Raw genomic sequence first — 25,312 nt, forward strand, 5'->3', positions numbered from 1 at the left:
CTTATAAAGCAAACTCCTCCATAGCTTCGAAGGACAGCAGGAGCTGAGCCTGGAAATTGACACTCATATACACAGGAGTCTTCCTAGAGAACAGGAAAGTGCTAATAAATTAAAGTTGTAACATTATTTTAAAGGAAAGAGAGAGTTTAAGCTGACAAAGCACAGAATTTTTACCATACGCTTTGCCTACAGTCACTTGGCATGCCAGTAAATGTGAGGCAGCACAATGTTTCATTAAAATTAAATGGTACACTTGTTCAACACAGATCTCACATAAAAGAGCAAGGAGAGAGAGCCACTGCTGCAATTCTCTGTGCTTGGATGATGCTAATTATTTATATATTCTTTAGTGGAATCTGTCATCCTCAGCCTACAAATAGAATACTTAAATGGCTTGATTTGTTGAAACAGTATAGTACTAGCAGGGCATTACATAAATATGAAGTAAGTAGTTCTTCTAAACTTAGTATATCTTGAAAGAGAATATTAAACTGATGAATGTGAATTCCCAGCTAAAACGTGAACCACTTCTCACTTGAGCTGATGAAGCTCAGTTTCTTTCTTTGTCATTTCAACACAGCAGGAAAGAAATGTAATTTCAGAAGATAGGTATAAATTCACAGTAGAGGAAAATAAGTATGCAGTTCCACGCACGATCTGCCTCTCTATGTACTCACTGAGATTTGTTCCAAATACAGTCTAACAAACAAACAGCTTTTCTTGCTTTCTGCATTCTGTGCAGTGGAAGATCTGGCTTCCACATGTTTCTACACCACAGTCAACCAGGAAAAGTTGTATTTTTATTTATTTATTTTTAATGGGACAAAACAAAAGCCACATTCCATAAAAAGTGTTTTAGAAACCAAGACATATCAAATCCTGTTGCAAGAAGATTGAAAAGATGAATTAAAACTCCCATCCAGTTCTGCAGAGGTGAGTAAGAACATCTTTCTTTGTAATTCTTGGCAAATTACCTCTCTCTACCTGACTTTGTTTCAAGCATGAGAACTAAAGTTCCTTGCTGAACTGGAAGTTCTCACAGCAAGTGCTTTCTCAGCAGCCTACTTGTAAGGTAGAGTGCATATCATAGGAAGAAAAGTGTTATGTATGCTCAAGTAGATATTTCCCTGGACATTTAGTTAGTATGATGAAACCAGCTGCATAGAGAAAACTCTCTTCCCATTGAGAAAGTCTATTCTTTCTCTTTTTTTACTTTTTTTTTCCCAGCATACCTTTACCAATCAGGATTTTTTCTCCAACCCACAAGCATTACTAAAACTGCATTACTAAAACAGTTCTCTGATCCACAGCAAGCTGTAATTAGCAAATTAATCTTCCTAAGCCAAAAATGGTTTTCCAACCTCATTTTGTATATCATTCCTGAACTCTGCAAAGAGCTGATTTAAAGGATGCAGAAAAAGTCACTTTCCATCAGCAAATTTAATCTGTACTTTAAAACCATGGAAATCTTTACCAATGCCGAGCACATCAGTCACATACATATAGATTAGATTAACAGTCTCCAGCACTCACCATGAATTTCTCAGCCAAAATTAAGCATCATTTCACAGTAACTGATCATAATGAGGTCTTCGGTGTTTGGTCTCACATTCAATTTCATTCTTCTGACCTTCCCTGGATCATCTAACTCTTACTAGGAATTCTGAAGGAATCTTCCATTTCACACCCTTTAATTTCTCTTTAGCAATTCTTAAACTTTATTTGCAGTTGAGATAGCTTTACTTCAAATTCTAGACAAAGATTCAAGCTATCTCAATTTATTTGAATGGTTAGAACTCATTCCTAAATATATTGATAATAGATAGTCTCTTGAGATAAAGATGTACTCCTTATTTAAAAAAAATACCTTTTTTTTCAAGAAAAAAATCATTTTTCAAACACTATTGTAAAAAGTCTAAAAGCATGTAAAGTGTTCCTAATAGCAGAAAGAATATTTTTAGCTTTATCTCTCTATTCTTTCTAAAGAAAATTGAGTTAAAATTTCATTTTAAAATCTGGGATGTTGCCAAGCATTCATGCCCATTCATTTTGCTGAATTTTTATACAGAGTATTCTTTCAGTGGTAACTATGTCAACAGAATTCTATTTTCTTTTTTTTATCCATCAAGAAACATTTTTTTCTTTCTTTTTTTTTTATTGTATTTTAGAATTTTCAGTGTTGTAAGTACAGTTTCAATATTCGGTGTGCAAAACAAATCACAAAGGATAGATGTTGACAAAATATTACAGATATGGCAAAAGAAGGTAAAAAGACTATCACAGCTTGAAATGCCTAGTACAATAAGAATAATGACTACAACACCAAAAGATAAATTGATTTTTTTTTGTAAATGGCCTAGAAATCTGGGGCCATATACAACTGGTCAAAAGTAACTTCAGGGGGTTAGTGGTTAAAATGCATTAGCAAAATACTGATGGTTATTTTCTTTATAATATTTACTGTTCAGTACAGCTAATGCAAAACACTGCTAGAGTCACAGTGGGGGATTTGGCAGCTAGAGAAACTTGGAAAGTCTAGTAATTACAGTTTAGGAATGTGCCGTGCACACAAAAGTAAAAAATGCTATTGTGTATACACAAATAGTAGCGTGAACCCAATCAACAATTATTATTCCATCACCCTCCATTTACTCTGAGTCAAAGTTAGTTTTCTTAAGATAACAGCACTCAGTAGAGTCTGATATTCTAATTCAGTCATTCTAATTATATTTTCAGCTGATAAAAATTCTTTCTCTTCATTTCCCAGATGAATTTATTTTCTATGCACCCAGCTCTGCCATTCGTTCTAACTTTATTTTTTACATTGGTTGAAGACCATACACATCCAAGATTTGCCTGAAATACACATAGCATTTCAGAAACATTTCAGGAATTTCCAAGCTAAAAGTCATGTTATGCCAGCATGGCTTGAGCATGTAGTACTGATATTTAGAATCCTTAAAGTAATAACTAAAGGATACAAAAGATAAACGTACAAAAGAAAGAGGTGAAAAATGAAGAAACAGCACTTATTATCTTTTTTTTTGGTATGAACTTTGACTCTCCTTCACACTTTCCTTAGTCTACAGCTCTTTTTTTTTTCAGGAACAGATATTCCATAAGACCAATAACAGCATAGATTAAATTCAAAAACAATTATTTTCCTGGTTTGGAGGAGAAGAGCAATGTCCAAGAAATATACTGCCTGTTGAGTGATGACGATGACAGTAAAGATAAAAACCCTCAGGTCTGAAGACAGGTACCAGCCCTGAAAATCAGTTTATTGGAAAGCACGTAGCATTTATAGCACATTTTGAAATTAAAATAAATAAATAAATAAAAATCCATATATTGTAGTGCTGCAAAGATAAAACCATTTGAAGGATTACATTTACTATTAACCTCACAAACTCAGTGTTACACAGATACTTTACAGCTACAGGGATGAGCTCAGAGAGGAGAACTGGCTCTGCTGCTCCATCCCACGTCTGTGCCTTTTAAGTGATGAGAATCTATTCATTAGTAATTCTGTGGTAACACCAACACTTTGTGCACTAAGGAAAACATGAGCAATTCAGGATGACCCAGGACAGTGGTGACTGTTAGGTTGGTAAATCTTAGAGAGATCACTACTCCCAAAGGTCCTGAGCTTTAATGTCTAATCTTTTCTTTGTATCCATATGGAAAATAGATACCAGTGCAACATGAAACTGTATAGTCAGTATACGTTCCTTTTGGGGAATTTCTTTTATATAAAGACACGAAGTAGTTGAAAAAGGAAAAAAGGGTCTAAAAGGAACTAAAACATTTACTAGCAACATACTTTTAAATCCAAATGTCTGGGTCAATAAAACACACACATAGCCAATAGAAGGTAAATAGATTCTTTCTAGAAAGGGACTTCTATGTCGTAGGCAAAATCATTTGTCTGAAAAAATGCATGAAGAACAAATTAAAAATGGTGACTTGACAAGATGTAAAGTAATATCTGCATCGCTTTAGATGCTAGGGTCATTTCCCTTTTGCTAGTTGGTAACAGAGAGGGAGATTTGCAGGCTGATTTCTTATTTAGGAGTTTGGGGCTGTGCAGTGTCCTCCACTCAGTTTTTATACTTATTAGATGCTCAGCCCTCCTCTTTACCTGAAGTGGAATATCTGAAACTGCACAAAGGCAGTGCTCTTCCACAAAAAGCCATCCTTACAAAGGCACTGAGAACCCAGTTTCTCTTGGATGTCTTATAACATTCACATTTTCCCGAGCTTTAAACTCAGAGATTTCCTAATACAAAATTGCTCATCCTTGAGTGACTGCATGGTCTTAGGGGTAGCCTGCTATTAACCTCATTCTGTGATACAGACAAAGCTCACCCAGATAAAAGAAATGGTGTTAGTATTTGAAATGTTTTGTCAAAACAGCCTGGAAAGTTACTTTCCCCTCTCCCTGTGCAGAGCTTTGTCCTGAGTGCATAGGCACTGAAGAGTCATTGAAATTTGTGAAGTAATGTTGCCACACTCAGAGGTTTGAACAGCAGTTACAAACACAAGACACATTTAAATCTAAGTGGAAAAATGCCCTTTTCACATTCATGGTAGTCATTGATCAGAAGGTAATTCTTATAATAATTCTTATTTTATTCTTATAATTCTTATGTTTCAAGTTTCAGTTGTGTCCTGAGTCTTTCAGCCATGTTTTATGCCTAGTAACTGTAGCTTGAACCATCCCTCTAACTACAGGAGGGGATGTCTATTATATAGCGGTGTAAATAAATTGACCCTATTCCTCAGGGAAGATGGTAGAGAAGCCTATTCTTCTTGCTGATAAAGTAAGCATGACACACTGACCAGTCTGTGAACAGCAACTATTTGGCTGAGAACGATAGAGAGGATCGAGTAATGTTTTAGATCCGGCTTTCAGACACTTTTAAAAGGTAATGGGAAGGTTTATTCATCCAGAGAAATCTGTGGTTATTCAAGGAACAGAAAACATTTAAGAAAGGAGTGGCAAACAAAAGAGAAACATTAATTGGGCAGATCATAGCACTGTAGATCTATTTTTATAAAACCCAAACACATTTATACGTAGTTGTTCCTTTAAAGGATATTGAGGGACCATTTCTTTCTTCCTTATCTGAGTAACTGACATCTTCATTCAACTTCAACCAGCTGTTGTGTGAATTTGCAATCACTTTATTTCTTTCGGTGGAAGGCTTTGAGTTCTTTTGAACTCAAGGAATAATTATTATTGCAAAGTAGTTTTACTTTTCCAAAGGGACTGCTTTGGGGTCACTGCTGCTTCCAGCCTCTCTGGGAAGGAGAACAATGACTGCGTTGTTGGTGCTGGAATGCTGTCCCATCCAAGGGGGCTGGTGCTTTCTCTTTCTGCACTAGCCTCCACAAGTTGAAGTGAATTGCACCACATCAAAAGGCTTTAAATTAGTACTTCACTGCTTGCAAGTGTCTGGAAGCTAATTTTAAATCCCCTGTGGCTAAGAACCTTTTTTACATCCTTATGTATAGGTATACACCTAAGAGTATAAGGTGGCTTATAAACATAAACAACACTTTTACAGTTATTTTACCTTCTCATTAAACAATTTTAAAATGCATATTTTACAATTTTCTTCTAATCACCCAACAGAATGCACATTATGCAGAATAAACATTATGAGGGGTGAGAAGCAGCTATTATTTTATCTGGGGGAAGGTTAGTTTTCACAGATTCACAGATTTCTCTAGGTTGGAAGAGACCTCAAGATCATCGAGTCCAACCTCCGACCTAACACTAAGTACTCCACTAAACCATATCGCTAAGCTCTACATCTAAACGTCTTTTAAAGACCTCCAGGGATGGTGACTCCACCACCTCCCTGGGCAGCCCGTTCCAATGCTTAATAACCCTTTCGGTAAAGAAGTACTTCCTAACATCCAACCTAAAACTCCCCTGTCGCAACTTTAGCCCATTCCATCTCGTCCTGTCACTAGGCACGTGGGAGAATAGACCAACCCCCACCTCTCTACAGCCTCCTTTCAGGTAACTGTAGAGAGCGATGAGGTCGCCCCTGAGCCTCCTCTTCTCCAGGCTGAACAAGCCCAGCTCCCTCAGCCGCTCCTCGTAAGACTTGTTCTCCAGACCCCTCACCAGCTTGGTCGCCCTTCTCTGGACTCGCTCGAGCACGTCCATGTCCTTCCTGTAGCGAGGGGCCCAAAACTGAACACAGTACTCGAGGTGCGGCCTCACCAGAGCCGAGTACAGGGGCACAATCACTTCCCTCGACCTGCTGGCCACACTGCTTCTTATACAGGCCAGGATGCCGTTGGCCTTCTTGGCCACCTGAGCACACTGCTGGCTCATATTCAGCCGACTATCCACCAATACTCCCAGGTCCTTCTCGGCCAGGCAGCTTTCCAGCCACTCATCTCCCAGCCTGTAGCTCTGCTTGGGGTTGTTGCAGCCCAGGTGCAGGACCCGGCACTTGGCCTTGTTGAACTTCATGCAGTTGACCCCAGCCCATCGCTCCAGCCTATCCAGATCCTCCTGCAGAGCCTTCCTGCCCTCGAGCAGATCGACACACGCACTTAGCTTGGTGTCATCTGCAAACTTACTGAGGGTGCACTGGACGCCCTCATCCAGATCATCAATAAAGATATTAAAGAGGACCGGCCCCAGTACCGAGCCCTGGGGGACTCCACTAGTGACCGGCCTCCAACCAGATTTGACTCCATTTACCACAACTCTCTGGCCCCGGCCATCCAGCCAGTTTCTAACCCAGCGAAGCGTACGCCAGTCCAAGCCCCGAGCAGCCAGTTTCTTGAGGAGAATGTTGTGGGGAACGGTGTCAAAAGCCTTACTGAGGTCAAGGTAGACCACGTCCACAGCCTTTCCCTCATCCACCAAGCGCGTCACTTGGTCATAGAAGGAGATCAGGTTCGTCAAGCAGGACCTGCCTTTCATAAACCCATGCTGACTGGGCCTGATCGCCTGCTTGCCCTGCAAGTGCCGCGTGATGACCCTCAAGATAATCTGCTCCATGAGCTTCCCCGGCACTGAGGTCAAACTGACAGGCCTATAGTTCCCCGGGTCTGCCCTCCGGCCCTTCTTATAGATAGGCGTCACATTGGCTAGCCGCCAGTCAACCGGGACCTCCCCCGATAGCCAGGACTGCCGATAAATGATGGAAAGCGGCTCAGCCAGCTCCTCCGCCAGTTCTCTCAGTACCCTTGGGTGGATCCCATCCGGCCCCATCGACTTGCGCACATCCAAGCTCCGTAGCAGGTCGCCAACCATTTCCTCATGGATAGCGAAGGCCACATCCAGCTCCCCATCCCCTTCCACCAGCTCAGGGCACTGGGTGTCCGGAGAACAACCGGTATTGCCGCTAAAGACTGAGGCAAAGGCGGCATTAAGCACCTCAGCCTTTTCCTCATCCTTAGTAACTAGGTTTCCCCTCGCATCCAGTAAAGGATGGAGATTCTCCCTAGTCCTCCGTTTCGCGTTGATGTATTTGTAAAAGGATTTTTTGTTGTCTTTAACGGCAGTTAATGATAAGTTTCAATGATAAGATCAGGGATTATCATGGAGGAGGGATGGAAGCTGCAGGAAAAACAAACAAACAAACAAACAAACAAACAAAAAACAATGAATGCTGCTGCCAACAGTAATCATACCAGTAAATGATTCTACCGATCATCAGACTTGAGGATGGACTTTTGGTGAATTTACCTAGTAAATACAGATAACTCTATAAGCCTCACAATTAGCATGAAAAGTAGATTTTTAATGTTACATGTCTGCATGTTGAAAAGCTTGATTTATAATCTTGAGATATACATAATCTCTTTATCCAGTCCTTTAAAACCGTGCATAGAATTTACAGGTAATTGTGAGTTTGAAATACTCTACTTGACTCAGTATATAGAAAACAATCAAAATATTTAGAGGAATCACATTATTCTGCAGTGAAAAATCATGATTTAACATCACAAGAACATTGCTTTTATACACTTTTATACAAAGTGAGGCAAAATCCATGTTTGCAAGAGACCTGTATTTACACCTGCTTACTTGTGCTCCTTATCGGTGTAAATTGCAGAACAAATGCAGATTACAGTGGCTTTGAAAATGACCCTTAATATCCATCATAGCTCCGATTACCAGCGGGTGAATCTGGGCACAGTAGCTAAAGAGAAGTGCCACCTTCTCTTCCTCGACAGTCTGTGAATACATTTTGAACTTGGAGCACAATTAGATTTGGCTTTATATGGTACATTAGGACATTCCTGAGGATTAAATGACTCCCACTACAAGTGGCTTTGTAGCCCAAGTGGAAATGAAGAACAAGGACCATGGGGACACCACTACCAAGAGAGTCAATATTTGACTAAAAAGAAGGTTGCTCAGAGTTTGTAATACACGCATGCAGAAGTCAAAGTTTGAAAGAGTCTGGATTTAGCAGATCCTTTCTAATAATGGTTTAAAACATTACTTTTTTTTTTTTTTTTTTTTTTTTTCTTCTGGAATGCTGCTGAACATTACTTGAAATAAAACTTTATTTGGTACTTGATCTTCTTGCCTGGTCATAGTGTTCTGCCTGAAGCCTCTTGCACATATTTTTAAGCTAGAATAATGGTGTTTTTTCCTTAAAGGGTCAGAGTAAAATACATTCAATGCCAGATAAGTACTACAAAGAAGAAATTGAATTATGAGTAAAATAGTACTATAGAAATGTTAACAATCCATTCTGTCACTTCTTTTTTTTCTTTTTTCTTTTTTTTTTAAGCCATGATCTCACCAAGTACGCTTTCAGTATTTGGTCTCTGCTCTGGAGAATGACCTCAGTAACTCTCTTCTGAGCCCTAAGCCTTAGACTTTCACCTGAGTAGTTAACCTCTCCCTTGGGCTTCCTGGCACAGGGCTTAAGGAGGGAGGCTAAATGGACTGGTTGCCATTTCTGCTTTTCCATCTGAATTTATTTATAAGTCCTCTTGTTTTATTTCTCCATTTTTTTTTCCCTTCACATACAAGTGTTACTAGAGAAACTCATGATTAAGCTTGAATTAGATAGCAGTTATTGATGAGAAATTGCATAATGCCATATCTATTTCTTGTCTGAAGAAGAAAAAATACTGAAATGGGAGAATAATTTGAAGGATTCTGGCTGTATAAAACAGCCCAAGTCAAAAGCTACCGCCTACTGCCCAAGTGGAAAGCTGTTTAAAAAGGGTCTGCATAATGAGTGAAAGCTGCCAGTAGCACTGAGGGTCAACAGGGATTTCCACGTCATGGAGAACACCAGCTATGTCTCAGTCAGCAACACTGGAAAGCAGTTTTATGATTCTCTCATTGGTACAGAAAATACAAACATATCTTATGAAGCATGCAGATAATGTTTGCATCAAAGTGCGTCTTTAAGGGATGCGAACAACGCACGTGATAACATGATGGGGTGAAAGAAATAGATGAAAGGCAACATGAGAGAAAACACTGCAAGGAGCAACAGAAGGTCACAAAAACCGCATGATTCCTTGTGCTCCACAGCTGTATACAGAATACATAAACAGACTTCTAAAAACTAATTAAATTCAGAAGTGTATTTTGAAGAACATGGTTTCCAGCCAGAGACTGAGACATTGCTCTTATTCATTAGCACCCAGCACAGCCCAGTATATGTGGTTTCCAGTAGGTTTATAGGCCAGGGGATTTCTCTGTTATTTCCAGGCACAGATGGTTCTATTCTCCCCTCTGTCTGTTTACCTGACAATCACAGTTGGTGAAAGGAAGTCTAGTCATATGTTAATTCCACCCAGGCCAAAGAGAATATGAAGTTGCTTGGAGCCCAATCCTGCAAACAGTTCCTTGCAAGTGAACCTCTATGCACTGCACTCCTTAGGGTTGTAATGGTGGGGCAGCTAATGTTATTTACATGAGGGTCCAGCTCGCAGGACTAAGCACTTTAATTTGTGCATAGTGGAAAGCTGCTGTTCTTGGGATTCATCTTCCATCTTGTAGCACTCTTTTTACTGTTTGTTTTTCTAAAAAGGCTGACCTGGTCTTGTCCACAAAAGCTGCTTAGGGAGCATTATAAATCCGCAATTACACATCTCCTCTGTGTAGGAATGATAACTACAATCAAATTTTGCTGCCCTGCTTTACAAAACATAGCAGCCCTGATGTATTACAGAGAGAAAAATAACTTTAACAATCTCAAAACTATAGGTAAGCAAAAGTAAAAAATGAGATGTTAACTTCCCCCAAAGTGCACAAGCATTTCCTTGCCTCAAACTGTGGATTTGTTAGAGGTCCAGCCCTAGCTGATGCTGAGCAATGGTGGTTGCCCTAGGGTGCTCAGCACATGGTCAGACCTGCTCCAGTGGTGGCTCCAGCATTTTTGGACTGTCTGCATGGTCTTGCTCTTCTTGCAGTCCATGGCAGAACTCCACATCAATTTTAATAGTGCAAGACTGAGCTTTGTATGACCATATTGTGAATTTACGTGATATTCCTGATTAGAGTTATATGTAAATTGCCAAAATCAAATTTGACTCCAGATACATATTTTCCACTGCTTGGTTTACTAAGACAAGAGGCTTAGCCCTGAAATGCAGAGTAAATTCAGTTCCAGATGTTTTGTAATTTTAAGAGTATCTAAAACCAAGGATTAAAGTAAGCATTTATCTCATCTTTTAATCTTTTCTAACTGGAATGAAGGAAAAAAATATCAAGTATAACTGAAATCCACCACACAAAAAGACCTAAACATTATTCAACAGAGAAAAAGTAACTTATGGAGGAATACAGGTTTTTCTACACACAGATACAAAAATAAGGCTTATAGTGAAATTTACAATCATTTTAAGTCTAATAAGGTCCAGGGCTGAGAGACATAAACCTAGAAGAGCACCAGTTTATCTTCTAGGCCAGCCTCTGTGTCTGTTTTCCCTGTTCTGAGAGGTCTGTACATAGTCAGCTGCTTTCTTGGTGTCTTCACAATAAGAGATTAAAATGGAAGCATCTGATTATTCTTATCAATTCACCAGTGACTTAAAATGGCATGCCACTGTACCATAGTATTTGGTTGTTTTTTGGGTGGTTTGAATTCTACTACTTGCCTCTTTAGCCAGGTCCTTGGTCTTTGCCCCTGAAAGCAGGTATGGCCTAAGCAATACAAAGTTGTTAAAAACTGGTTGTAGGTAGGTGAAAAATGGAAAGGAAGGGATAAGCCTACCGTAAGTCTAATACCCCACAAACTATATAGAGTTCCACTGATGCATACGTGATAAGTTCTGAGGAAAAAAAAAATAAAGAAGAGCAAAGAGGGTCACCCACTAAGGTTCATTTTTTTAACCATTGTATAAGATTTCTGTTTGAGACTGAAAGTACATTAAACAGTCATGGTCTGTCAGTGACCTTATATTTAAGAGCAGAGAAGTAGTATGGGATTATTGGTAACACAGTATTTTATGGGGCATCAATAACCATGTGTAAGAAATTACCATAGAATTACAAAGTTATTACACGGCTATTTGTGGCTTTGCCAAATACAGTGTTACTTGATCATTCTTAGATTAATGGGGTGGTGATCGGGTTTGGCCATTTACCTCCATTTTAGGTCGTAAACCTGATGTTAGCTGAACCAAGTTCCCAGTCTAGTAGTCATAGCATTTAACATTTCTTTCCCTCTGCAAAAATAGGTTGCTGTTGGGAGATACGATAGGCCCCATTTTGAGGAAGCAAATCACAAAGTGCTCTGGTTCTTAAATACAGACTATTTCAGGATTAGGCTTTCAAACAGACTCCATCAAGACCTTTTCAATAAATGCATGTTATTTTATATTCCCTGCAATCTGTAAACAGATTCTCAAAGTTTGGAAATACGTATTTTCCCAACATTTTTTTTTCCATCAAGAGAATGCTGCTTGCCACCACCCTTCTCTGCACTGTAATGAGCTAAATTTCATTTAACACATAACTTTTATGAAGGCAGCATTCTTGCAAAGCACAGACCTATTGTTTGTTAAATCTTGGTGCAGAGAGAGCCAACAGACACAAAGTTTGGACTTCGAAGGCTGCAGAAAATCCTTATACATAAAGCTACGTGCATGTGTACTTATATATATATATATTTATTTATTTATGTGCCTGCATACACACATACACACATATGTATGCTATTTGACATTTGCTCATTGACAGCATAAGAAACTATAGATGAACGAGAAATTTAGACCAATGCACTTCCCTTGTCTCTTTAGTCTTTTTTAAAAGAAAAGTCAAGCTGTGGACCTGAGGCTTTGGCAAAGAGACTAGTCATAATCTGTAGTTTAAACACTGATTGCAACCGACTGTTCCTTCCCTGCAGTTTTGTTCTAGTTTTCTCCCAAAACTTGAACAAAACCAGGGCAGGTTATGCCCAGGCTTGGCATTAGCTGTTTTCTTTATTGTGTACTGAGATCAGTCACATGGACCTCAACTGACCAGGTCTGAACAGAAGCAAAACACAACCCTTCAACAGCCTAGAAAGTTCACCACCTTCCTTATGAGTGAGAGTTTAAAGCAAATTTACAGATTTTAGGGTAGATACAGAGTTGAAATTCCTATGTGCTTAGATGGACTTTAATGGTACACCTCACAGCAGCAATAAAAGAAAAAAAAAAAAAAACTATTTCTAAAAAATGACCGCAATTCTAAAAGAGCTTGACCTTGTCTTCCACTTTATTGAATAATAAGTGAAAATGTTGTGGCCACAGTGCCTTTGCCTCATTTTGTGCTCACTTTACAAAGTTATAAATGACTATAATGCGCAGTCTGTGTCATACATAAAAAAGATGTCCCAAACTGCTGGCCAGCAAGGGTCATCTTATACCTCACATGACCCTTGCTACAGTCTGACATATGAGAAAGTCTTTTTGTGTTTAATCAAAAACAAGCTATGAAAGAATAGGAAAGAGAGCCTTTTCTCTGAAAACACTTTCCAGAGAAGCAGCAAGGATTCAACAATGCACTCACAGTCTTCTCAGTTTTTAGTCAGCTCTGCCATTGATTCCCTCCACCATCTTGAACAAACTAATTTCTCAGTATCTTAATCTTCCCCAAATCCCAAATGCAACAGCAATGCTTCCTGTCTCTATCAGTAAGGGAGGTAATTTGTTAATATCTGTAAGCCACTTTAGCTCCTTGGATGAAAAGTGCTATTCACACTCAGATTATTATATTCAGAGCTGAAAATAATGGTTGATATTCAGCTATGTATGCTTTCTATAGTTTCAAAAAAAAAAAAAATTAAAAGGCCTTTTTTCCCTTCTTGAATGTAGAGCTCTGAGCTAATTGAAAATCCTCCCCCAACCCCCAATCTGACTGCTGTCAAAGTGACTAACTTTTCATATTAATGCAGCTGAAATTCATAATTTCTTTTCCCTGAACCTGTGAGGAAGGAAAAAGTGTAGAGAAATGCACACAGTTTCTTTGCCTGCCCATGAAATTGCCGCCTCCTCTGCCGGGAGAGGCTCCAGGGAGGGTAAGGGCTCTGGCAGGACTGACAGTGGATGCCCTCATCACCGTCTTTTAACCAAGCACACAACCCTTCTGTAAGGGAGGTGTCTGTCAGCAGCTCCAGCCGCTTGCTGCCGAAAGCCCTGCTGGCACTGCAGTCTGGTTCAGGAAAAAACTCTTCTTTAGGAGTGTTAATATTGGCACCCTACACCTGATTCCAGCTTATTTCTTAGCAAATAATTTCTCTTTCCTTTCACCAAATTCATCCTCAGTGGAAATTAGAAATATATATTGCCATACTCTTGAAAATTCCTGAATAAATCATGGACCGGGTGATTTGAATTTACAGCAGCACCATCCATCACTTCTTGAGCTCCACAACACTAATTCTCTGTTTCTCTTCCATCTGAAAGCAACCTTGGGAATTAAGCACTGGGTATAAAATCACCCCACATTTGTTACCAGTGATATTAAGAAAGTGGTGATTTCACCTACTTCAATTTGTCATGCTGTGTTCTCTGAAGAGAACAATTACTAAATATGGAATAGTTGCACCTAACATTTGTGTTGTACAGATTTTTAGACTACAACACCAAAGAACATAGACAGCTCTTGCACCCCCTCACTCCCCTCCAAATTCCCTAATAATGATTTCATTTTTGAAATTGCAGGCCTTGAAAGGTTAAGGCACTGCTTACTGGATTCACCTGGTTAGAAGGCATGAGGATTGGAATGTGGCTTAGCCATATTTAAAGCCCATATGCAGAAAATGTTTAATGTTTGTATCCCAGGAAAATAGGAGTAAACCTTGTCATAAATTTCTAATTTGATAATTAACTGTAAGATATGCGAATAATGATAAAATAGACACACCACACCCCACCCCCCCCAAAAAAAAAAAAAAAGAATAAGGAAAATAGAAAATAGACTAATCAGACAAAACACCATTTTTTGGATATAGGCTAAATAAGAATTTTTGAAATTCAAGCTGAGCTGTAAGTTTTTAGAATATTAAACCAAACTGTAAAGTGTTATTTGGTCTTTTAGTTTACCTTATAACTTATAGAACTATAAAGAAGAGAAAAGAAACATCTGAGTACTATGTAGCAAGAATGGGACAGATGTTTAAAACCTTTCTTTATATACTGAACATGAGAGCAAAGAGGGGTGATAGAAATGAAAGAAATGACTACATCCAACAACAAATCTAACTCAGGGAGCTTCAAATCAAGGGGGACCTGATAACCTCCCTCAAGCCCCAAAACCTGCAGTTTTCCTAGGACTTTGCACAGTGCTGCTCAGCTGTATTAAGAAAAAAAAATAAAAAAAAAATAAAAAACATTTAAAAATATGCAAAATAGCTTGTGAAGCTGATTACATGTATCATCTTCATAGAGGAATAAGTTAGGACTGTTGTTGCTTGGCTTGCCATCACTGAACTCTTCACTTGCTTCACACCACAGAGGTTCTTGAAAGCAAATGTGTCTATATCCAGCTATTCCTATGGAGCAGAAGAAATCACTCAGTGTTGCAGAAGGGAACTGCTTTCCCTAAGGAGGTGCCCCAGCCTCAGCTAGCACCCTGAGACTGGAGAATGAGAACCATCACATACATACTTCTGCCCTATCTATGGCTCACATCCAAATTAATGACTTTGTCAGCATCTTGATCACCCCGTTCCTTTTACAAGACTGATTGTATTGCCTTCTAACTTTTGCTAAAATAGTTACATTTGCTTTTATGACTTACTGTAGTTAGGTCTGTCTCTCATTAACCTTCATAACGAGTGAAGATCTGATGGAGAGGGGTTTCTCCATACACTTTATCTCGTGCTATGTTGGAAAATGTGCTTAAGCTCCTCCACCTACTTGCTGTCAACCACAGATCTGGAGAAAAAGGGAGGATCATAGGTGCTCTGCTGACACTAGGCTTTCACCGACTTTGCCATGGCATATTCTGATTCATTGTAGACTAAAACAGCAACAAAATGGCTTGATAGACTGTAAATTATATTCAGTGATAACTAGGCATGCATTGAGTAATAAATGCATTGATGTTCATGTCAATAAAGCTATATTCAGAAGTATATGCAGAATTAGGACCACAACCTGGATAAAGTATGTTGTAGTCTCAGTTTCTTTCCCTTTCTGCAAGATAATCTTCATCTGGAAAAGGAATTAAAAACTGCATGTCTTACAATAGAAACATGTAATAAACATCAAAAGACATTAGCAAATTAAAAGAGAGAAATGGACAGAATTTTGAGTCCAGCTTTTTGTGGATTTCCCCTTAATTTCATGTAATAATAATTATGATTTATTTCATAATTTCATATAGCAAAAAAATAAATATTTTCCCAGATAAAAATGTATTATGTCTTGAACAGTATGTGAAAGAAAGAGGGAAATATCTAAAATGAATCCCAGGCATATTTTATGTAGATTACAGTAATAAAATCTCAACCTCTGCAAACATCAGAATCAATGTTACTGTAGGGGTCTGACCCAAAATTCACTGGAGTCTAGGGAGAGATTCATCTTGACTTCAATAGGCTTTGGATTAGGTTCTGCAAGAACAGCCAAACCCTGCAAAAAAAAATTGTTCTGCCAAGTTCAAAACCAGATCTTTGAATACAAATAAAACTGAACCTCAATATCATCTCTTCTTGCAATAAATTTTTCTAAGTTCATTGGGTAGAAGGAGCTGAGATTTCACAATACCTAAAAGCTCCAGTTCCCACATTCCAACAGAAATAAGGAGACCTGATGGGGTTTTTCTGGTTCCATCTTTTCTCATCTCTGGAGAATACTGAAGACATGGCTCCTTACACTTTGGTGGAGCTTGGTCTCCGTTCCCACGTGAAACTGGGTAGGAACCTCTACCACAATTACAGTTCACAGAGAGGGAGAGAGATGAAAAACGCATCCTTCTTTTATTTGGTTTCCTCAGAGATTATGGATATAAATCCGGTGCCCAGATGGAAGAGAGGCTTTCTTTTTTTTACTGTCTCCACAACTTCTTGGCTCCCAACCCTCTTACTTGGAAGTCATTTTTATTTATTTGGGGAAAGATGGAGGCTGGACAGTTGCGGCCATATTTCATACATTTGCAGTCCAATGACTTTAATTGCTCTGTGTTTTTTTTCCACTCCTCATTTCCCTATTACATTCACTCACCACTGCAAAAACAATAAACCCCAGGATTGATCCCCTGGCCCTGCAGCATATTGAATGCACTTAGTGTCCTCAGAAGAGCAGCAGCAGCCATCACACCTCTCCTAGTATTCACTCTGTGAGCCCTTTCAGTCTGCTTTGTTCCAGTCTGGCATGTACACCCCTTGGGCTGAACTGATAAAATAAAACAAACAAACAAAAAAAAACTTAAAAATGGTGTCTAACAGAGCTGGCAGACGTTCAGGTGAAGGTTTATTAAGAATTGCAGCACTGTTTGATAATGTGGGTCAAGGGATTCTGTGGGGATGGCTGGTCTCTCCATTGCTGGTGACCTGCATGGGTTTAGGGCTGGGTTGGAAAAACAGTGATCTTCAACAGTTTTTAGTAACTTTTCATTAGTTGAAGTTTAAGATGTATGAGCAAGTCTTGCGTTACATGGGACAGGTTTTTCTAAACAGCTCGTCTTGTAGTATTCTTCTGTCAATAATTATTTATTTTAAATTACATAGCGTCATGAGAATTTAGTGATGTGTCTCACCATACTCCAGAAATATTTTTGTTTAGGTGAGGCAAAGGAACAGTGGTTCTAATTTCACTAGTCACAGTTAATTCTGAATATCATCTATCCTCTATTTATAAATAAAAACAAACAAAAATTGGATGATGCTTAACTATATTGATTTTTTTTTTCAGGTTGTTTAATATTTGAGATATCTTTCATTAAGCAAAGTTGCATACTGCAAGGAAAGCTATAGCAAATCTTTCTGTTTTCAGGAGACACATCTATTGACACTTCTGAACTATAAACACTACAGTACTGTAAAAATGTGTGTAACAAGAATAATATCTCTGTACATGACAAGGCAGTGTTTTGATTTTCTTTGAAAATTTAAATACATGAAGAAATGATGAAAAAGCAACACAAATATCTCAGGGAGATAGCAAGTCAGACTTTGTGAGAAAAAGCACTGTTGTTACTATTAACAGTATTTTTGTTGACTTCAGAAACGTGAATAAAAATAATTCCCACACAGGCTCTCTTAAATATGTAACACTCTAGCACACTATATTCTTTGGGTTTAGTATGCAGAATTCCTACATTTTTGCTATTTAATAGATGCATAAAAATACTCACAAACACATAGTTCTGACATTTTAAATAGAGATCGTAATTAATTTTACTTTCTCTTGGTCAAGACACATAGATTTGATTTAAAGCGATAGTGAACATAACACTTCTCTCTAGTTAACATGAACAAACATCTCTTCATGCAACGTTCATTCAGTTCAATATGTTTGGAAGAATTATTTGATCAATTTACCAGACCTGATGTAACACAAATTCTGAATATATGGTTACTGGCTAAAAGTCTTAAGAACATATGACTCTCCACAACAAATGTATTTATTGTCTACTTCCTCCAGTCTTAGTTGCCAGCTAGGTTATCAATCATCAAAGATATTTTAATTAAAACCGATTAAATGCAGAAAATAACAGAGTAAAATGGGACACAGAGGATTTTTGCCTTTTTTTTTTTCCCCACAAAAGTAGGGCTAATTTCACCCACAGCTATTTATTTCAGTTTCAAAAGCAGAACTCAATCATTATGTACAAGCCAAGAAAATTGGAAATAAAGAGGAAAAAATAACACTGTGGAGCTAATAAAACACACTGCTAACAGAATCCTGATTATGAGCATATAACCTTACTTTCCTAATACATTTACAGTAAATTTCCACAAGTTCCAAATGCCAAAGTTCCCAGTTTAATTATGAACTTACATTCCTGAGACCGACGTATGTGTATTACCTTGCACAAGAAATCGTGGAACACACACACACTTTTTTTTCTTTTTTTTTTTTTCTCCTTTTCTTAAGGCAAGACAAATCATACTAAGGGAAAGGTATAAAGATCCATGTGCACTTTTCAGCTTCAGATAGAGACAAGGTGGCACTGAGGTATCCAAGGATGCTCCTTGCTCAGGCTGCCAAGTGTTTACAGCCTGACAGACACCCTTATTCTCTCCCCATTAACTTGCAAATTACTCCTGCAATAGAAAGCAGCTTTTGTAGGAATTCTACAGGAAGAGTCATCTACAAGGTCAAACGACACTTTTTTCTTGGGGGAGGACCATCACACTTTTCAGGAATCCAAGGCTTTTGTGCAAACAGTCAGAGAAGCGCATCCTGTTGGGAGCAGGCTGTTCCTTCCCCGGCTGTACCAGCTGCTGCAATGCTGCAGCACGTCTTGCCTCCAGTATATCCTGAACACAGCTGCTGTGCGATCCTGGCTCTGCAGTATGGAAGTAGCTTCAGAGCAGTAATTTTCTCAGAATTAGAGAGAGGAAACTCAAGAAGACCTAGCAGACAGAGATGATGTCCAACGGTTTGAAAAAAATAAAAATAAAAAATAAAAGAAGAAAAAAATAACAACCCTTCTTATGGTGATTGAACTTTCTGTAGCCAGAACTACTTGGTTTTCTGTGAAGACTGTTGATTCACTGCCTTTTATTATTTTAATATGTCTCTATTAAACTAACAATGCATTAGGAGCCAAATCCTCAGCTGGGATAAATCATCTGATTTATCAGCCTACCTTCGTGACACCCTCCTTGCTCTAGCCCACAGTGTTAAATCCCGCTTCAGCTTCATCAGTAAAAACTTTTTCCAAGTTAAAAGTGCTGGAGACAAACGGAGGAAAAGACTTTTCCTGTTGTTGCTGATACTGCTCAGAGGCTTAGCATGGATTTTTTGGGGGCTAAGGATTTAATTGCAATGTCTAATCTGAGATGTCTTTAAATCTTGGATTCTGTTCATTAGACAGATACTTTCTGCTTCTTTGTCCAAAACCTAAGCATCACAAAAACAAGAATGCATAACACTGGAGCCTCAAAAACATGCTCTAGGCAGCTCAGCTAGACAATGATGTTCCTAGATGAGATTTTTAAAATCTGAAAATAGTGTTTCTAAGAATCTTTGCCAAAGCACTTTGGGGCCTCTTTCCACCAATGCAATGCACAATGGTCTGCGACTGAAAGAATTTGCAAAACAAAAGGTTCAGGACGTGAAATGCCTTCATCCCAAGTGGCCTGACAGAGTAACAAAATAATTATTTAACATTTGTTTTTCTGTATCATCCACAATGTTGTAAGCACTTCTCTGAGGCAGGAATATGCAGCTCCTGCATAGAGAGCATGCCTGGCTGAGGGGCTTTCACCACACTCTGCATGGAGGACCACTGTGAGAGCTGGGAAAAATCCTTTCTAACACATACCTCTGCGGAGAAATCTGGTTAAAAATAGTTTTTTGTTTGTTTGTTTTTTACCATTTCATCCCTTTTTATACTTTGAACACTCATAAAAAATAGGATCTAAACATATGAACATGAAGAAATACTGCCTGATGCTTAATGCCACCAAATAATTGTATTTTTCTGTAATAAAATATATTCTTAATCTCTTCCAGTTACATTATTCATGTTTTTTTTTTTACAATTAAAATGTAAAAGAAAAAAAATATTTTCCAGTCTTCTATTTTTATAATATAAACAAAAATTAAGTTGATAATCCCATTTCTCTAATCAGTTTGTGAACTGCAGCATGCATTCAAGAACTATTTGGCTACCAGTCAAATCATTAACAGAAGATCCTTTATTTTTCTAATTTGCTGTAAAAGTTTGAAATCAAGTTCTTTCTGTGTTAGTTATGTATTTCTTTTATGTGGTGAAGCACTTCACTAATTCCCAGATGAGTCTCACTTATTTGGAGCATATTGAGTGTATTTTTCCTTTTTATTAGTGCATATAAACTGATATAAATATTTGTGTGCATAAATATTTGGTACTTCAAACCCTCAAACACACAGTTTTTATTTCTTATTTTCTTCCGTATAAAACCCTTTACATCTCTTTCTTGGTACTCTTTTCATGTCTTGACTTTTTTTTTTCCTCATGGTTTCACAAGTTCATTAAGGATGTGGGCCTCTGCATTTGATGGAGTATTGATATGAGTACAATTACTGTGGATTTGCACTTGTGTGCATGCTGAGAGAGTCAGACTTAGCACCTCTCTTCTCAAGCTTTCTTTTGTCCTCCTTAATACTTCAGAAATTAAGCTATTTTCTGCAGTTAAATCTTACCCATGTTCCCATTCTATGCAGAAACAAACAAAATCCAGTTATCTCTGTTGAGGTCCTGCAAATTACAACCTTCCACACTAAAATGATAGCTTAATCTTTCAGGAAACAGCACTGACAGACAGTATTGAGCTTTGGGGATAATAGTTCACTGTGGTATGAGACATTGGTCAAAAAGCCACGTGAAGGGATGCAAGGACTGAATAAAATTTAACTTTGCTTTTGATTTTTACACTGATTCACAAAGAAGGGTCTTAAAACATCCTGCCTCAAGTGTTCACCCTGAAGAGCTCTCGTAAAGGTAGGCTTCATTTTCCACTTTTAGTAAAATGGGTAAATTACATTTAATAGCCTTCAGAGAATGCTGTAAGCATAAAATTATGTAGGTCTAACACTAAATTCTTTGTGTGTCTTAATTGGTATTTACTGTAAGCTGTAAACACAGTGGGTGAAGGTATATGGGGGTAAGGCAAGGAGGTGTGCAAGTCCCTTATGTCTCCTCTTTTGTGAACCATGCTCCTTTCCCATAGAAAGGCAGCCTGCTGGCAAATGCCAAGCACAAAATGGTAACGGACTGGGCAGTTATGGCCACGTCTCTCTCTCCTGTCACTAACTGAAGGTGCATGCTGTAGATGTTGGTACCACCCAACATGACCCACAACATCCAGGGTGCTGTGGTGGGGATACCGACACCAGCCAGCCCAGTAACACAGCCATTGTTCCTGTGTTGTGGAGGAGCAACTTTCTTTTCCTGTTACTCTAGCTGTTTAAAAATAACACATTCCCAAAATGAAGGAGGGAAATTGCAGACCAGGGGACATGAGAGATCTGCCGGCACTTCCTGGTGTACAATGGCAGGAAGACACTGCTATAGTTTCTGTGGAACCTGGATGGCCTGATATAATACCGAGAAAAAAAATACAGCAAGCATGTGTGATAAATCTGTATACAACACATGAGCTTTGAGTTAAAGGACAAATAACACTAGATACTTTATCAGCTGCATTAAGAAAATGTCTTGTCCACTGGGTGTAAAGGTAATTAACCCTGTTGTATCTTCATACATAAAACCCAGTGACCTTTATCAAATAACCATTTCACTTATATATTCATGCTTTGTTTCTTCCCTCACATGTCATCATACTGAACTATTACAGAGAGAAGATACACTGTGTTTATCTGAGCAATTTCACAAAGGTGAAGATTGGTGTCAGCTCTGTACCAGAACATCAATATTCAACCAAGAGGAAGAAAAGTGAAGATAAAAGAGAAGGCAAACCATTTATGAATAGGTGTATGTTATACAGGCACAAACAGACACCAAAATGAAGCTATGCTATAATGGTACTCCAAAGGTAAGATCCAAATGTTGGGTTTGAGCAAGTTTCCCAGCCTTTGGGTAAGTTAATATTTTAGATTCCACCTGCAGGACTGGTCAAGGGTTCCTGTTTCAAACTCATGTCAGTGATACCTTGGTGAGACACCATAATATACCTCACCTTGATACGTCCCACAGATTAACCATGCAGGCTATAAAAAGTTTAATTTATTCTGTTTTAAACACTGTTATGTTACTCTTTTGCTAGGAAAGCTGTATATAGAAGCCAAATTTTCCCATGACATGTTGTCTAGGCATTGAGTACTGGTCAGTTTAGCTGTATGCTCACCTTGCACTCCCTGATTCAGATGATCAACCATGATCAAGCATGAGTAGCTTGGTGTTATTCAGATACACATATGTATTTGGTAAATAGATGACCACTACAGTAGTTGGGTTTCACCAAGGAAAAGCCTGTAATACCCATAGTGTCTTCAGCTGTGGCATGAAGCAGCAGAAATGAGACATAGAAAGAAAACAAACAAAAACAAAAACAACCAGACTATATTCAGTTTCTGGTATCTTCACTAACAGTTTGAGAGCACATCACATTTCAGATCACAGAGGCACATGATTATTTTTCAGTCAAAACCCATCACAAAGACACCAGAAGGGGGGCAACTGGTTCCAAATCCTATTGAGTCTTAGTCCCATGCTCTATCTGACATATGCTGTGACAAAGTATGTGGACCTGTAATAAAAGTTATTATAGGGGCAAAGCAAACAAACCCTGAAGCCTATTAGAAACATTTAAACTTGATGGAAAAATTGCTTTACAAAAGTATGATAAACAAAACACTTATGAGTACCTTAAAAAACAATGTCAAATGCAAGATTGCAAAGATCAACAACAAAAATTAAATGAAAAAAAAAAGCACAAACGTCTCCAAAATTAATGACAATATTTATAGAGTAGATCTAAGCACAGACCTAATATTTAGCTTTATTTAAATTTTGGCTCCCAAGAGAATTAAAAAAACAGCTGGTATTGTTGATCTAATAGCGCCATGTCGGCCCAAGCAGACAGTATAAGAACTGTGTGAGGTTCAATGTCAACAAGCTATAGACTTGGAAAAATTGAGTTTACTATTTTATTTTATGTTTAAATGTTGCGCTGTGATGCAAGTGGAATTAGATGAAATTCTAGAGCAAATATACAGTTTGAAGCTTAAACCCTAATTCATTTAGTCAGTTTAAGCAAAGGGAGAAATATATATCACCCCACTCATTACCACCAGCTGAACTGTATATTACAACATCAACACAGAGCGTCAGCTGGCTTGGCTTCTGGGGCTTGTGAACTATGTTCTTTGTAGTTTACTTTGGTTTGCAGAAGGGATCTGGAAGCCTAAGCTATGAACAACAACATAGCAAGCCTCGTTCATTCTTAATTAGTCACCTATTCAGAGGGGGTGGTTTACTGTCTGATTGTCCAAAACCTTACAAAATTAAGCTCCATAGTTATCTATTTATGGATTACAAAGTCTAACTTTTGGCATTGGAAATAACATTTAAGAGCCTTCCTCTTCTAAATAAACACTTAAAAATGAAATGGAGAAAAAAAAAAAGAAAAAGAAAAAAAACAGGAAAAGATTTTATCCTGATGTAGTTAGCAAAAACTGATAGTTATCTTCATTATGACACAGTGGACTATAGAATATAGCATCCAGTACAGCTCTACACCACCTTTCTATGTGTTACATATGTGGTTGTGAGAAAATATCTGGGGCTTGTTCAGCTTGAAAGGACCCAAGTGACAATCAAGATATTTCGGTAATGACACTGATACAGACTAACAACAGAGTAAGTAACATTTCTGATAGTCAAACAAAACATGAACACAAGTTTGTGACGTTTTATTCCTCTTTGACCTTGCAAGCAATTTGGTTTAGCAAATCCAAGCAATTTGGATGTTGGCTCTGTCTGACCACAATTCCTAGACCTTTTCTGACCCATGTCTTTCAAATAAGGGACCGGTGAAACTCTACCAGAAAGCTTGAAGCTTTTCTGAGCTGGGCAGGATTACAATCAGCAGCCATCTCCAGAGAAAGCCTGTGATCTTAAAAGTTGCAGTCTGATTTCTAGAGGGCATCTCTGTAAATTCAGACAGAGCAAGCTGGGGTATGGTGGGAAAATGAAAGCTGATCTCTCTGAAAGTGAGCAAGGGAGACAGGTCAGCCATGAATTAAGTGCAGAACTGTGTGTTAACTTTCAGTATCTGTTTTTCTCCGCTGCATTCACCCCTTTTCTAAAACAGTACGGCACTGCCCCACGTGCTATCATTAGTATCTCAGTCTGGTGTACTGTAGCGGTAACAACAAACCCTGAAGAGCCAGAGAAATGTTAGAAAAGGCAGAAAAGACGGGTCCAGTTATGCGCACACAGTCTGCAGTTAGAGCGAGAGAACATGGAGAGCAATTCTGCATCTCCACCTGTCACTCCAAACTGATGAGGACTGTGCAATCACCTTATACAGATTCATAGCTTGCCAGTATACATTTATATTTCTAAATTTATACACACACATTAGTATGAGGGCTGCCGACAAACTAAAATCTGGTTTGTTGGTGCCAAAATTGATTCCAGATTGCATGTGTAGAATTCTATATAAACATCTTGCATGATCAGAGGTTGTGGAATGTGTAGGAGGGCCGAAGAGCAGCCAGCTCCTCCACCCAGCTCAGGACACAAACACCCAAGGGCCCGTTTGAGTCACATTGTACCCAGGAAATCATTCATAGTAACAGATTTTTAATTCGAGTCACAAATAGGACAAGTGGGTCTGAGCTGTTCCCCCTCCCTCCTATGTCAAGGGAACAGAGTGAAACACTAGGACAGAAGTCTCTGTAAAACCCCAAGTGCCTGGAAGGAAGTTTCTTCCTTCCAGCTTTTCCAAGTTGGCTTTTTTCCAGCTCACGAGGAGCAAATGTCAGAATAATCCCGACACGGAAATCTCTTAGCCATGCTATAAGGTCTGTCTACACATGGAGGGGTGGGAAGAGGAAGTGTGACTACATGCATTAGCATTCAACTTCTTTAATTAAAACAAATAAATAAAGCCAATAAATATTTTTACCCAGGGGAAGTCTCTTCCCAGATTCAGGCCCAATAGTACGCTACTGATGTGATACATTGCATGGC

General features: G+C 38.5%; 1 long non-coding RNA gene across 1 annotated transcript in view; it reads right to left on the reverse strand.

The window, feature by feature from the left end:
- Window positions 1–25,312, reverse strand: part of LOC308194637 — a 72,753-nt gene that overhangs the window by 14,946 nt on the left and 32,495 nt on the right. The window contains exons 3-4 of the long non-coding RNA XR_013950775.1: window positions 18,442–19,019; window positions 1–83 (exon numbers count right to left, since the gene is read on the reverse strand). This is a non-coding gene — a long non-coding RNA (uncharacterized lncRNA). The remainder of the gene's footprint in view (window positions 84–18,441; window positions 19,020–25,312) is intronic.

The sequence above is a fragment of the Anser brachyrhynchus genome (genome assembly GCF_964034855.1).
Source record: "Anser brachyrhynchus genome assembly, chromosome: 4".
NCBI lineage: Eukaryota > Metazoa > Chordata > Aves > Anseriformes > Anatidae > Anser > Anser brachyrhynchus.